The following is a 13,126-nucleotide window of genomic DNA, read 5'->3' on the forward strand; positions in this document are numbered from 1 at the left end:
ATATAAAAAGAATGCTTCATACCTTTAAAGAAATGAAAATAGAATTTAAAAATGTGAATAAAGGAGTTCCCATCGTGGCTCAGTGGTTAATGAATCTGACTAGGAACGATGAGGTTGTGGGTTTGATCCCTGGCCTTGCTCAGTGGGTTAAGGATCCGGCGTTGCCGTGAGCTGTGGTGTAGGTCACAGATGCGGCTTGGATCCCCCATTGCTGTGGCTGTGGTGTAGGCCGGTGGCTACAGCTCTGATTAGACCCCTAGCCTGAGAATCTCCATATGCCATGGGAGCGGCCCTAGAAATGGCAAAAAGACAAAAAAAAAAAAAAAAAAAAAAAAAGAAAAAAAATGTGAATAAGGAGAAAGAGACTATTAAAAAAATAACCAGACTTGAAAAGGAATGAAGTTATTTTTTTCTTTAAAGAAGATACAATTGAAATAGATTGCTAAATGTAAATGTTAAGAAGATTAAATAGGAGTTCCTGTTGTGGCTCAGTGGTTAACAAATCCGACTAGGAACCATGAGGTTGTAGGTTCTATCCCTGGCCTTGCTCAGTGGGTTAAGGATCCGGCGTTGCCATGAGCTGTGGTGTAGGTCACAGATGTGGCTTGTATCCCACGTTGCTGTGGCTCTGGCGTAGGCCAGGGGCTATAGCTCGATGAGACCCCTAGCTTGGGAACCTCCATATGCCGTGGGTACAGCCCTAAAAAGACAAAAAAAAAAAGAAGATTAAATACAGTCTACAGCCGTATCACTCTGAACGAGCCTGATCTCATCTGATCTCAGAAGCTAAGTAGGATTGGGCCTGGTTAGTACTTAGATGGGAGACTGCCTGGGAATATCAGGTGCTATAGGCTTTAAAAAATGTAAGAAATAAATAAAAAATTTTAAAAAGGACCTGAAAAGAAGATTAGGTACAGATATAGAAAATTACTGACTTGGAAGAAAGACTTAAAGGAATTACTCAGAAATCTGCAGAGAGGTGAAGAGATGGACAGCATGAAAGGGTTATAAGATAAAAGGAATAAACAACTATAACATGCATCTGACTGCAGTCCTAGAAAAAGAAAACAGAGATAATAGAAGAGAAACTATATTCAAAGAGAGAATGGATTTTCCAGAATTAAGGCTATAAATTCAAAGATTGAGGAATTATAACCAGTCCTAAACAGAATAAGTAAAAAGAGGCCTATACCTGGACGTGTTCTAGTAAAACTGAGAACACCAACAACAAAGTGGTGAAGATCTTAAAAATAGCCAGAGTAAAAGACAAATCACGTACAAAGGAATGACAGATTGTAATCTGACATTAATGGAAGCCAGAGATGATAGAATAATATCCTCAAAGTGTTAAAGCTATTCACTTTGAATTTTATTTCCAAGGAAATAGTCTTTCAAAATTCAAAGTGAAATAAAAGACATTTTCACACATTCAAAAACTGAGAACTTATCATCAATGGGTTTTCGCTAAAGAAACTTCCTAGGGTTGTACTCAGGAAAAAGAAAATAACCTGAAAAGGAAAGTCTGAACTGCAAGAACAAAGAGTGAGTCAAGAAAGGCATGAAGGTTGCTCTAAATGGGCATCAATTATATAAGACAAAATTGTTTAATTTTTAGAGCTAAAGAAATGTAGTATGAAAATGCCAGATTATAATAGCAATTAAACTGGAAAGAGTGATTGGAATTAAAGCATTCTAATATCCTGTTTAGAAAAAAGGTGGAGATGCTGGCTTTATCAAGTACACATATAAAAATTTTAAATTTAACTACTAAAGAAAATAAATAGAATATACGATTTCAAAATCAGTGGAGGAAGAAAAATGAGGGAAAACATCCCTTCAAACAAATGTAACATAGAGAAAGAACAAATAAATGCACAAAATGCAATAGTGGAATTAATTTCAAACAGATTCATAACAAATTTGAGTAGAGGCACATTCAGTTAAAATATCTGTTGGTATCCAGAAAGGTCCTCAAATAGGTTGTATCCAGCTGCAGATCTCAGACAAGGACAGTTTCCCAAAGCAGCTGGGATACACAAAAGTCAAAGGCAACCATACTTGTTTTGGAACAATGGAAATAGCGTGCCCCAGTTGGAGAAAGGTACCTCCCAGGACCTTGTTGGCACAGTAGTGTGAATGCGCGCGCGCGCGCACACACACACACACACACACACACACAGTGTTACAAGAAGCTATACTAAGATTCAGGGTAAATAACTGGTAGCTCAGAACTGCCTTGGAACCTCCCAACTAAAGTTTCCTGAAAGTTGCTAGTCCACAAAGAACTCACGTCTTTCAAAATGAATAATCATAAAAAGGAAGAAGTACACAACCTGTATTACAAGAAAAAAAATGAGGAAAAAATAGGAAAAAAATGATGAAAGATGAAGAATTCCCCCCATCCTCATGTTGATACTAGGCAGATAAAAATAGTGACTAAACATTTCATCAAGATTGCAAAGAATGTATTCAATACTCACAATGCTCAAAGAAAACACAAGCATTTAGGGAAGATGATGTAGAACTTATAGAATGATAGAACTGAAAAAAATTGGAAGAGAAGGTACTGTAGATATAATCTTTATTTTTTATAGCTAAGGGTCAAAATATATTAAAATGCAATGAAAGCAGTCTAGGTAATTGTAAAAGCATATAATCAGGTAACTATTACTGTACAACATATTACCATACGACTTAGAGATTTAAAACAACTGTTTATCATTTCTCATGAATCTATGCATTGATTGGGTCATTCTGCTGATCTTGGCTTGGATTTCTCATGTATCTCTGCTCAACTAGCTCGTTGCTTGGTGGCTGACTGGTCTATGACAGTTTTGGCTGGAATGACCTAACTCAACTGCATGCTCCTGTCACATTCCTCCAGCAGGCTAACTTGGTCATGTTTTGTGGTACATAAATAAAAGCAGAGAGAACAGAAACGCACAAGTACTTTTTCAAGCTTCTGCTTGCATCAACTCTGCCAACATTCTGTTGGCTCAAGTGAGTCACATGGCCATCCCTAGATTCAAGGGGAGGAGATTCTACCTATTGCGTAGAAGGAACTGCCAAGTCCCAGGGCAAAGGGAGTGGCTGTAGAGGGAGATGAAGAATTGGTGCCATGAATTCAACCTACCACAGTATAAAAGTAAATAGTAGAAGAACTAAGCAGATAATAATAATACTAAAATTTGGTGGTGGAGAAAAGGAAAGCAGGGATAGACAATGAGAAGAAGTCAAAGCAGGAATGACATTAAAAATGTTATTTAACAACCAGCAAGGCACTGGCACCCACTAATCAGAATGGACTTTGGCTACTATAGGAATGGGATCTTGGCAGTCATCTGCTGTGCCCAAGATTGATCCTTTTGTTGTGTGGAGGGTTCTGTGCCCAGAAGAGTGGTAGGGAGCATGCATTGGAACTTATTATGGAACTATAGCAGTATTTGAGCCACCATTACAGCTGTAGCAGTGAGATATACAAACACACAATGGCCAGACCATACATAAAAATAAAACTCTGAAGCTAGGAAACCAAAGCCGATAAATTTCATCAAATTTTACCTATAGTATCTATAAATTTTGGTGAATTCCTCTCTTCTTGGGAGGAATAAGCCTAAGACTCTTGGCCTTATTTATCTTTTGTGTAATTAATCAAAACAGAACTCCTTTAAGAAATGTCATGATCTAATTTATTAATACCCTTGGGAGTTAGGAAAACATTATACACTCAAAAACAGCAGTTAAAGCCTTTCTGAATTATAGACACATAGACATGTGGACGGAAAACTTGATGTTTCAGTTTTATAGCTTCAGCCACCAGTCAGGAGTTGACAGAGAAATATCAAAATGCTCTTTTTATTTATTTGTTTATTTTTTGCTTTTTAGGGCTACCGGCCTATGCCACAGCCACAGCAACGCTGGATCCGAGCCACGTCTGTGACCTACACCGCAGCTCATGGCAATGCCAGATCCTTAACCTACTGAGCAAGGCCAGGGATCGAACCTGCAACCTCATGGTTCCTAGTCGGATTCGTTAACCACTGGCCACGATGGGAACTCCAAAACACTCTTGTCTAGATATCAAAGAGCTGTTCTCCTGCCCAGTGAGCATGAAATTCTTGACTTTGAGCTCAAAAGAGACAAATAGATAAATGAACAGGCAAAAAAGAAGTTCTCTGTCTTTAACTCAACAACAACAACAAAAAAGATCTCTATAATCTATTAATGCAGTTTTGCAGGTTGCCAAAATAATCATACACATTCAAACCAAATTCCTAATCTCTGCTGACACCAATGGGGAATAATTTATTAGCCATAAATGAAACACACACAATTAGTAGAAATTAAAAAAAAATAAACAAACTAGAAGTGGAGAAGTGGAGAATCAGCAGAATTCAAGTTCTATTGTTGTTTGGCATTTATCTCTGGGAGCAAAGATAATATGTGCCTCAGCTCAGCCATCCATTAGATGTACTTTCGTGGTAATGCAGTTTACTCAGCCCTGTCAGATGAATTCACTGCACGTCTTGGTTGAGGCCCTCCAAAAAAACTATTAATTAAAAAAAAAAGGTAAAATCATGACTCTAATATAGATGTAAAATGAATATGTTCAAGATTTTATTTAACCCATTTATTAATGAGAGAATAAGTAAGATATTACAACCAGTTCCTCATTCCCAGTAATTAAAACAAAACAAAACAAAACCCAAACTCAGAATGGAGTCTCATTGGTCTAGCTTGAGACATTTATGCCCATATTTGAACTGATCATTATGGCCAGAGAAATGGAGGGCTCTGCTTGTCCATGTTTAAGTCTAAGTCCACTGATGGACTGAGAATGGAATCACTCCATTGTACTGAAAGTCAGGTTATTGTTACTGACAGTAAGAAAGGAAGATAGATTCTGGGCAGACAAAAACAATAGTTGCCCATTCTGTCCCCCAGTATTTGGCCAGGTAAGAGAGCAGGAGGACTATAGACTTGGGAACCTGGTTTGTTTACTGTATATAAGCCGTGTAGAAACAGAGGGTCTGGTTAAGATAGATCCTGCCAAAGTCAACTTGACCAACTTGGCAAAAGGATTCATATGGGAGGAAAAGATGTGAGTCTTGTAGCCTGTGCATCTAGGAAAATAATGGAAGTGTAAAAATGAAGAACACAAAGAAAGAGCAGATGTGGGGATCAGATGAAGAGCATAGCCTAAAAACCCTAAGATATATTTGGACTTTGGTGTATCTTTAGGCTTAGTCAAAGAAACTAATAGAGCAGGGAAGGGCGAGATAAAAAAGATGGAATAATTGATGGGGCAAGAGCACAGCAGAGATGGGATTAAATGGAAGGGGTTTGGTGTTGCAAATATGTTGATATGTTTTTCTCTGGAAACAAAGGGGAATGTTCAGAGGACAGCTAAAAAGATATGGAAACATCTTGAAAAAGAAGGGAGTGGAATTAAGGAAGATCTTGTAGGATGACCTCAAATCCCTTAGGAGAGAGAGGTGAATTTCCAAGAATCTAATGAAACCTAAAGCTTCAGCACCTCTTGCTTTCATGCAACATGTTCAACATGTTTTTATAGCATTTGCCAAAGTATGATATTTAAACTGCATTTGGTTAAGATTTCTGTCTCTTTCCACTGCAGCTTCCTTCTTTCTCACACCTATCCCTTATGTGGATTGACACTGGAGTGTGGAGGGCATTTTGAGGACCAGGCTACTGGAAAGTAAGTTGAAGATACATTTAATTTGGGCTTAGGAATTCCTGTCATGGCTCTGTGGTTAACAAACCCGACTAGTATCCATGAGGTTGCAGGTTCAATCCCTGGCCTCACCCAGTGGGTTAAGGATCTGGCGTTGCTGTGAGCTGTGGTGTAGGTCGAAGCCACAGCTTGGTTCTGGCATTGCTGTGGCTCTGGCGTAGGCTGGCCGCTGTAGCTCTGATTGGACCCCCTAGCCTGGGAACCTCCATATGCCACAGGTGCAGCCCTAAAAAGACTAAATAAATAAATAAATAAGTTTGGGCTTAGTGGGAATCTATTTATTTTATTCGCAGTCACTTCTGTGTATAGCTAAGTCATTTATAGAAATCCTGATGTAGGAATGGCATCCAGGAATATTCTACAGCCCACTGAGATGACTTAACCTGGCATCATGATGTGAAGTCATGACCAAAAGTCATAAACCCCGAAAAACAGTCACAGCAGTGCTTGGCATCAGAAGTGTGTGGATTGTGGAGGAGAAATAAAGTTTGAAAAATAAGGAGCCATAAATTAATGTTTGGAATTTTCTTCCATATCTCATAGCTTATATATGAAAGAAACTTGATAGGAGTTTTCCTAAATTTGATAATAATTCTAAAAATTTACCTTACACCACCAATAACAGAATTGGGAAATTTAAGGAAACTTCTAAAATATGGATTTAAAAAACCTACACACTTTGATCAGCCATGTTAAGGGAAAGATAATGATCTTTCTGTTCTCTCTCTAAAAATGATATTATAAAGCCATTGCCATATGAAGAGATGATTAAAGAGTATGTAGGCAATGGAGTTCCCATTGTGTTGAAGCAGAAATGAATCTGACCATGAGGTTGCGGGTTCAATCGATGGCCTTGTTCAGTGGGTTAAGGATCTGGCATTGCTGTGACCTGTGGTGTATTTTGCCGTGGCGGCTGGGGTCCTGTGTTGCTGTGGCTGTGGCACAGGCTGGCAACTACAGCTCTGACTGGACCCCTAGCCTCGGAACCTCCATGTGCCACTGGCATAACCCTAAAAAGCAAAAAAAAAAAAAAAGATATATAGGCAAAAATTATAAGAAACATATAGAGATGTGTCAGGCAGTTATTTACTAAAAATATCATGTACTTTTTCTATATATTATGATGACATGGTATTTTCCACCTTTACAGATTTTGTGCGTTGTTGTTTCTTATGGCTATAAAATATCGTATTCATAATTTTGTATTGTTTTTCTTAAAGAACCCCTCTTTAAACTTCAGGCTTCACAAAACCTCCTAAGAGGCTAGGTTGCCTGCGCATGTGGAAGTGGGGGTGTGAGAGTATGGTGTGACTTTCTACTTGAGGGCTTAAAGAGAGTAGAAAAAAGCTTGGAGTGATGACTGAAGAACTGTGCTTAAGAGTCAGACAAGGAAAAGTGGCCCTGGGGTACCAGCTGAGGCTACATATCATATATTTATTTTCTGATATGGAGAATACTGGACAGGAATCCCTTATAAAACAGCGTGGCGCTATGATAAACTTTGAGTGATCAGTGTCAGAGTTAATGTTTTAAAAATGGATTTGGCAGCAGAGAGAATAACTGCAGCTAACTCCTCTGGCATAATCACATGAACCCCTTCATAATTCACTAAAGTATGACCCTAAGATGGTCTCACTTTTCATTGTGCTTTGACCTAGCCCATTACTGATGTATCTCTTGTCACACCTGCACTTATGGTGTTGGGATTCACAGTTTGGGAGTCATTCACCATTACAATTCCTCTGTGTTTAGCCTCCTCCATGGGGACAGGTCTCTTTTCTCTCTTGGTATCATCTGATGGCGGACATGTGTTCTTTTTTTTTTTTTTTTGTCTTTTGTCTTTGTTGTTGTTGTTGTTGTTGCTATTTCTTGGGCCGCTCCCGCGGCATATGTAGGTTCCCAGGCTAGGGGTTGAATCGGAGCTGTAGCCACCGGTCTACACCAGAGCCACAGCAACGCGGGATCCGAGCCACGTCTGCAACCTACACCACAGCTCACGGCAACGCCGGATCCTTAACCCACTGAGCAAGGGCAGGGACCGAACCCGCAACCTCATGGTTCCTAGTCGGATTCATTAACCACTGCGCCACAACGGGAACTCCGACATGTGTTCTTGAAGTAGTCTTGATAGCTGGGGCAGCTTCCCTCTGCTTGGGGATTATCTCAGCAGATGTTTGGAAGCAGACTGGAAGTGCTGATGCTGATGAGTAGAGAGGAAATGGAGTGTAGCCTGGATTTTGCTTCTAGGTAGTCATTTCCAAGTCTGAGAAAATAACCCAGTTTAGTTAGTTGGCCTAACTGAACTGGTCAAGTGGATAAGTGGTCTTCGAAATGCAGAGGAGAGCTACTGCTTCATCAATGCACCAATGGATACTGATGAGTGAACTTACAATCCATCCCTATTACTAATCCATCTCTCTTTTTTTTTTTAATTTGGTAATGTAATTTAATTTTATCTATTAGGTGTATTTTTTTCCCACTGTACAGCAAGGGGGTCAGGTTATCCTTACATGTATACATTTTCCCCCCACCCTTTGTTCTGTTGCAATATGAGTATCTAGACATAGTTCTCAATGCTACTCAGCAGGATCTCCTTGTAAATCTATTCTAAGTTGTATCTGATAAGCCCAAGCTCCCGATCCCTCCCACTCCCTCCCTCTCCTGTTGAGCAGCCACAAGTCTGTTTTCCAAGTCCATGATTTTCTTTTCTGTGGAAAGGTTCATTTGTGCTGGATATTAGATTCCAGTTATAAGTGATATCATATGGTATTTGTCTTTGTCTTTCTGACTCATTTCACTCAGTATGAGAGTCTCTAGTTCCATCCATGTTGCTGTACATGGCATTATGTCATTCTTTTTTATGGCTGAGTAGTATTCCATTGTGTATATATACCACCTCTTCCGAATCCAATCCTCTGTCGATGGACATTTGGGTTGTGTCCATGTCCTGGCTATTGTGAATAGTGCTGCAATGAACATGCGGGTGCATGTGTCTCTTTTAAGTAGAGTTTTGTCCAGATATACACCCAAGAGTGGGATTGCTGGGTCATATGGAAGTACCATGAGATACCACCTCACACCAGTCAGAATGGCCATCATTAATAAGTCCACAAATAACAAGTGCTGAAGGGGTTGTGGAGAAAAGGGAACCCTCCTGCACTCTTGGTGGGAATGTAAACTGGTCCAGCCACTATGGAGAACAGTTTGGAGATACCTTAGTAATACATCTCTTGATAAGTAAGCCCAAATAATTTAGGATAGCTGGGTTGCAGGAAAATGATATAAATATTGATTAACTTGATTAGGCTTCCATTCTAATTCTCTTTGTAATATCTCATTGTTTTCTTTATCAAAGAGTTCAAAACATAAACTACTCTTCGCAGTAAACACAGACCCATGAAAACTTGAAGAAGAGAATAGAGGAAATGTGTTGAACAGATATTGGATAAACTAATATAAAAATAAGAGTTAAGGTTTATTCAGTGATTAATGTGTGCCAGACATTGTGATAACTTGTACACACAATATCTATTAAATATCCATTTAATTTTCAGAGTAGCATGTGAGGCAGATACTTTTTTTTTTTTTTGTCTTTTTAGGGCTGCACCTGTGGGTTTTGGAAGTTCCCAGGCCAAGGGTTGAGTTGAAGTTGCTGGCCTACACCACAGCCACAGCAACACAGGCTCTGAGCTGCTTCTGTGACCTACACCTCAGCACAGGGCAGTGCTGGATCCTTAATCCACTGAGCAAAGCCTTGTGCTCACTGATACTAGACAGGTACATTACCCATTGAGCCACAACGGGAACTCCAAGCCAGATACTTTTGTTATCTCCATTTTACATATGAGAAAACTGAGTCTTAGAGAAATTTAGTAACCTGCCAAGGTCATATTAGCGTCAGAGCCAGGATGCAAATACAAATATGTCTGACTCCAAAGCTCATGCTCTTTACCCCCATGAGATGCTGAGAGGTTGGTAGATGAACATGAGTATGAGTGCTTGTGGATAGAAACCAGTAGTAGATGTGAAAAAGAATAAAGGGTTATCACAGGGATGGAACAACAGGTGTCACTTCTGGTGACAGTTTGAGATTACATTGCAAGTAATTTGTGCTATTAATAATTTGTTATTACTAATAATGGAATGTTTGTGAATGACTGACATGAAGATAGATGGCAGCTGACTTAAATATCACTCTTACCTGGATTTTGTTATGCTTTTCTTTAAGTGAGAGGGAAAGCAGCGGAATTATAGATGGGTGTTCCTACACTGGTGGGGTGATCCCAGGTGTACATTAACTGTCGTGGGGGTGCGATAGAAAGGAAATAAGAATCATTAGACCAAAGATGCTATACATGGAATAATGCTGCAGCTCTTGTGTATATTTTTCTTTTTTTTTAAAATTATTTATTATTATTTTTTTTCCCACTTTATTATTATTTTTTTTACAGCAAGGGGGTCAGGTTATCCTTACATGTATACATTACAATTACATTTTTCCCCCAGCCTTTCTTCTGTTGCAACATGAGTATTTGTGTATATTTTTCTCAATTTCCTCTCCTTCGGTTCCCAGACTCTTTGAATGAATGTGTGGGGATGCTGACATCAGGGAGCAACCTTCCACTGCAGAAGGTAGTTTGGCCCATGCACAGGGCAGGACAGGGAGGTCAGCAGTGACCAAGTCAGAGCTGGTGCTGACTAAGTTGCATGGCCCCGAGCAAGTCATTTGCCTTTCACCAGCTTCAGTTCTACATCTGGAAAGCGGGGTTGTAATATGTGGTATACCTACATCACAGGATTATGGAGAACCAAAGGAGATGGCGACTTTAGCTGTGATTGCTATTTTGAGAGACCTGGAAGCAAGCAAGACCTTTAGTTTCTGTGGACTAAAGGTCCTGGAAAATGGCATCCTAACAGCCCTTAACTCCTAAGCGTTTTCCTCCATTCCTCCCACACACAGACATGCACACTCTCAGTGAACCCTTCACCCTCCAGCGCTCAAATCCCTGTTTCCCAAGTGCGCCAACACATCACATTCTAAACAAAAACTATTAGGGAAGTTTTTTGATGAGTCGAGACCCCTGACAGGGCTGGGCCCCTTTTTTGGTAACATGTTGATAGGATGTTTGAGATTTAGTTCTGAAACTCATTACTTTTCCCCTAAATGGAATTTTTCCTGGAAGGCCATAAAAATAGAAAGGATTAAAATTTTTATTAGGTTGATCAGGTTACACACATCCTCTGGCCTGATACATCACAAACAAGAAAATAATAAAAGGCATTTAAACAGAGACTTTTTGCCAGAGGTCTTCTCAACACATTATAAAGCATTAGGAGATGGCAAGTAAGAGATTAGAATCAGCCGTGCCTATAAACTAGCACTCACTCTACAGTCTGTGCATTCAGAGTAGGAGAAAACTTGAAGGGCATGAGGGGTTGCATAAATAGGTCTTGTGAGCCAGCAAGAATGTATCTGGGCCTGGCTTCTCCCCTCAGCCTGTTTGGCCGTTCCAGTGCCCTCCTACCAAGGAAAATTGGAGCCTCTTTTGCTTGTGGCTGCTCTGACCAGCAGGTTCAAGCTCCATCTGTTCCTGATACTGAGGGCATCCAAAATGCTGGGCATAATATGTTATCCAGTGTGTAAAGCTTTTAAAAGTCAGTCTTTGAGAAGACAAGACTGGAAGAATGATGTTATCATAAAAATGGTGGTTTCCTTTGGAGGAAGTTGAAAAGTTCACACTGTGTCAACATCTCAGACCTCCTTCAGTTTACGTTTAAACTCTTATTCACAGTCCATCCCCTGTAACTGTGGGGGGCTAGAATAGAGAGTGGTCCTGCCTCCCATCCCCACGCAACACTCTACTCTACCCAAATTTTATGATAGCACTTAGCATTGATTTGTATCCCCCCATCCAGACTGTAAATCTATTGAGTGACTGATATATTAGGATTCAGTAAATGGTTGCATTTATATTCTCCACCTTACTAGACTTACTAATTTATGTAGATTTGAAAATCATCTTTTTGTTGATATAATTTCATCCCCTGTTATATATATCTCCTTGGCAACTATCTCCTTGATATATTCATGGATTTCTCATAGAAATCTCAAAGTTAAAATGTAAAGCATGTCAACAGACGTCTGTTCCCCATGGATGTGCTCCTCCCCACTTCTATTCTCAGGTCTCCTCCTTCTCAGTAAGTGACACCATGGCTACTCTGTTATTCAAACTGGAAACTGAAAAGTCACTTCTTCTGGTTTTTCTTTTTGGTTATTAGGTGCATCTTTGCTTTAGTTATTTTTTAAAATTTATTTTTTATTGAGGTAATATTGGTTTATAACATTATATGTTTCATGTAGGCAACATTATATTTTTACTTCTATATACACTACAGTGTGCACCAAAAATTTAGTTTCCATCCAATACTCTACAGTTGACTCCTCCTACCCATTTCACCCTCATCCGTACCCCTTTCCCTCTGTTAACCTGTTAATTACCACTCTGTTCTCTGTGTTGGCATGTTTGTTTCTCTTTGGTTTGGGGTTTTTGTTTTTGCTTTTTATTACATATATAAGAGAAATTTGCAGTATCTGTCTTTCTCTATCTGAATTATTTCACTTATCATAATGCCCTCAGGTTTTATCCAGGTTGTTGCAAATGGGACGATTTCATCTTTTTTATGCCTGAGTAGTATTCCATTGTATTTATATACCACAACTTCTTTATCCATGCATCTGATGATGGGCACTTAGGTTGTTTCCATATCTTGGCTATTGTAAATAATATTTTGATGAACATAGTGGTGCATATATCTTTTCGAATTAGTGTTTTTGTATTCTTTGGATAAATTACCCAGAAGTGGAATAGCTGCATCATACGGTAGTTCTAGTCTTAATTTTTTGAAGAATCTTCATACTGTTTTCACAGCGGCTGCACCAATTGTCATTCCCACCAGCAATGTATGAGTGTTCCCTTTAGAAGTGACCTTTGGTGAGAGTTCCTGTCACGGCTCAGTGGTAACAAACCTGACTAGGATTCACGAGGATGCAGGTTTGATCCCTGGCCTTGCTCAGTGGGTTAAGGACCTGGCATGTGGTATAGGTTGCAGACGTGGCTCGGATCTCATGTTGCCGTGGCTGTGGCTATGACCAGCAGCTGTGGCTGTGGCCAGCAGCTGAAGCTCCGATTCAACCCCTAACTTGGGAACTTCCATATGCCACAGGTGTGGCCCTAAAAAGAAAAAAAAAAGGGACCTTTGGTTCTTTCCTTTCCTTGACCCAGTCATTCAAGTTACTACTATCTAAGGCCATCTTCAAATAATCAAAAATTTCCATGTTGCTTCATTGCCTTAGTCTGGGTAACCATTATT

The 13,126-nt window shown here is 39.6% G+C and overlaps 1 pseudogene; it reads left to right on the forward strand.

Annotated features, from left to right (window-relative positions):
- The first annotated feature begins 735 nt into the window (after positions 1-735).
- LOC125128507 (uncharacterized) lies at positions 736-854 on the forward strand (annotated as a pseudogene).
- Positions 855-13,126: the final 12,272 nt, after the last annotated feature.

Source organism: Phacochoerus africanus, chromosome 5 (genome assembly GCF_016906955.1).
Source record: "Phacochoerus africanus isolate WHEZ1 chromosome 5, ROS_Pafr_v1, whole genome shotgun sequence".
Taxonomy (NCBI): domain Eukaryota; kingdom Metazoa; phylum Chordata; class Mammalia; order Artiodactyla; family Suidae; genus Phacochoerus; species Phacochoerus africanus.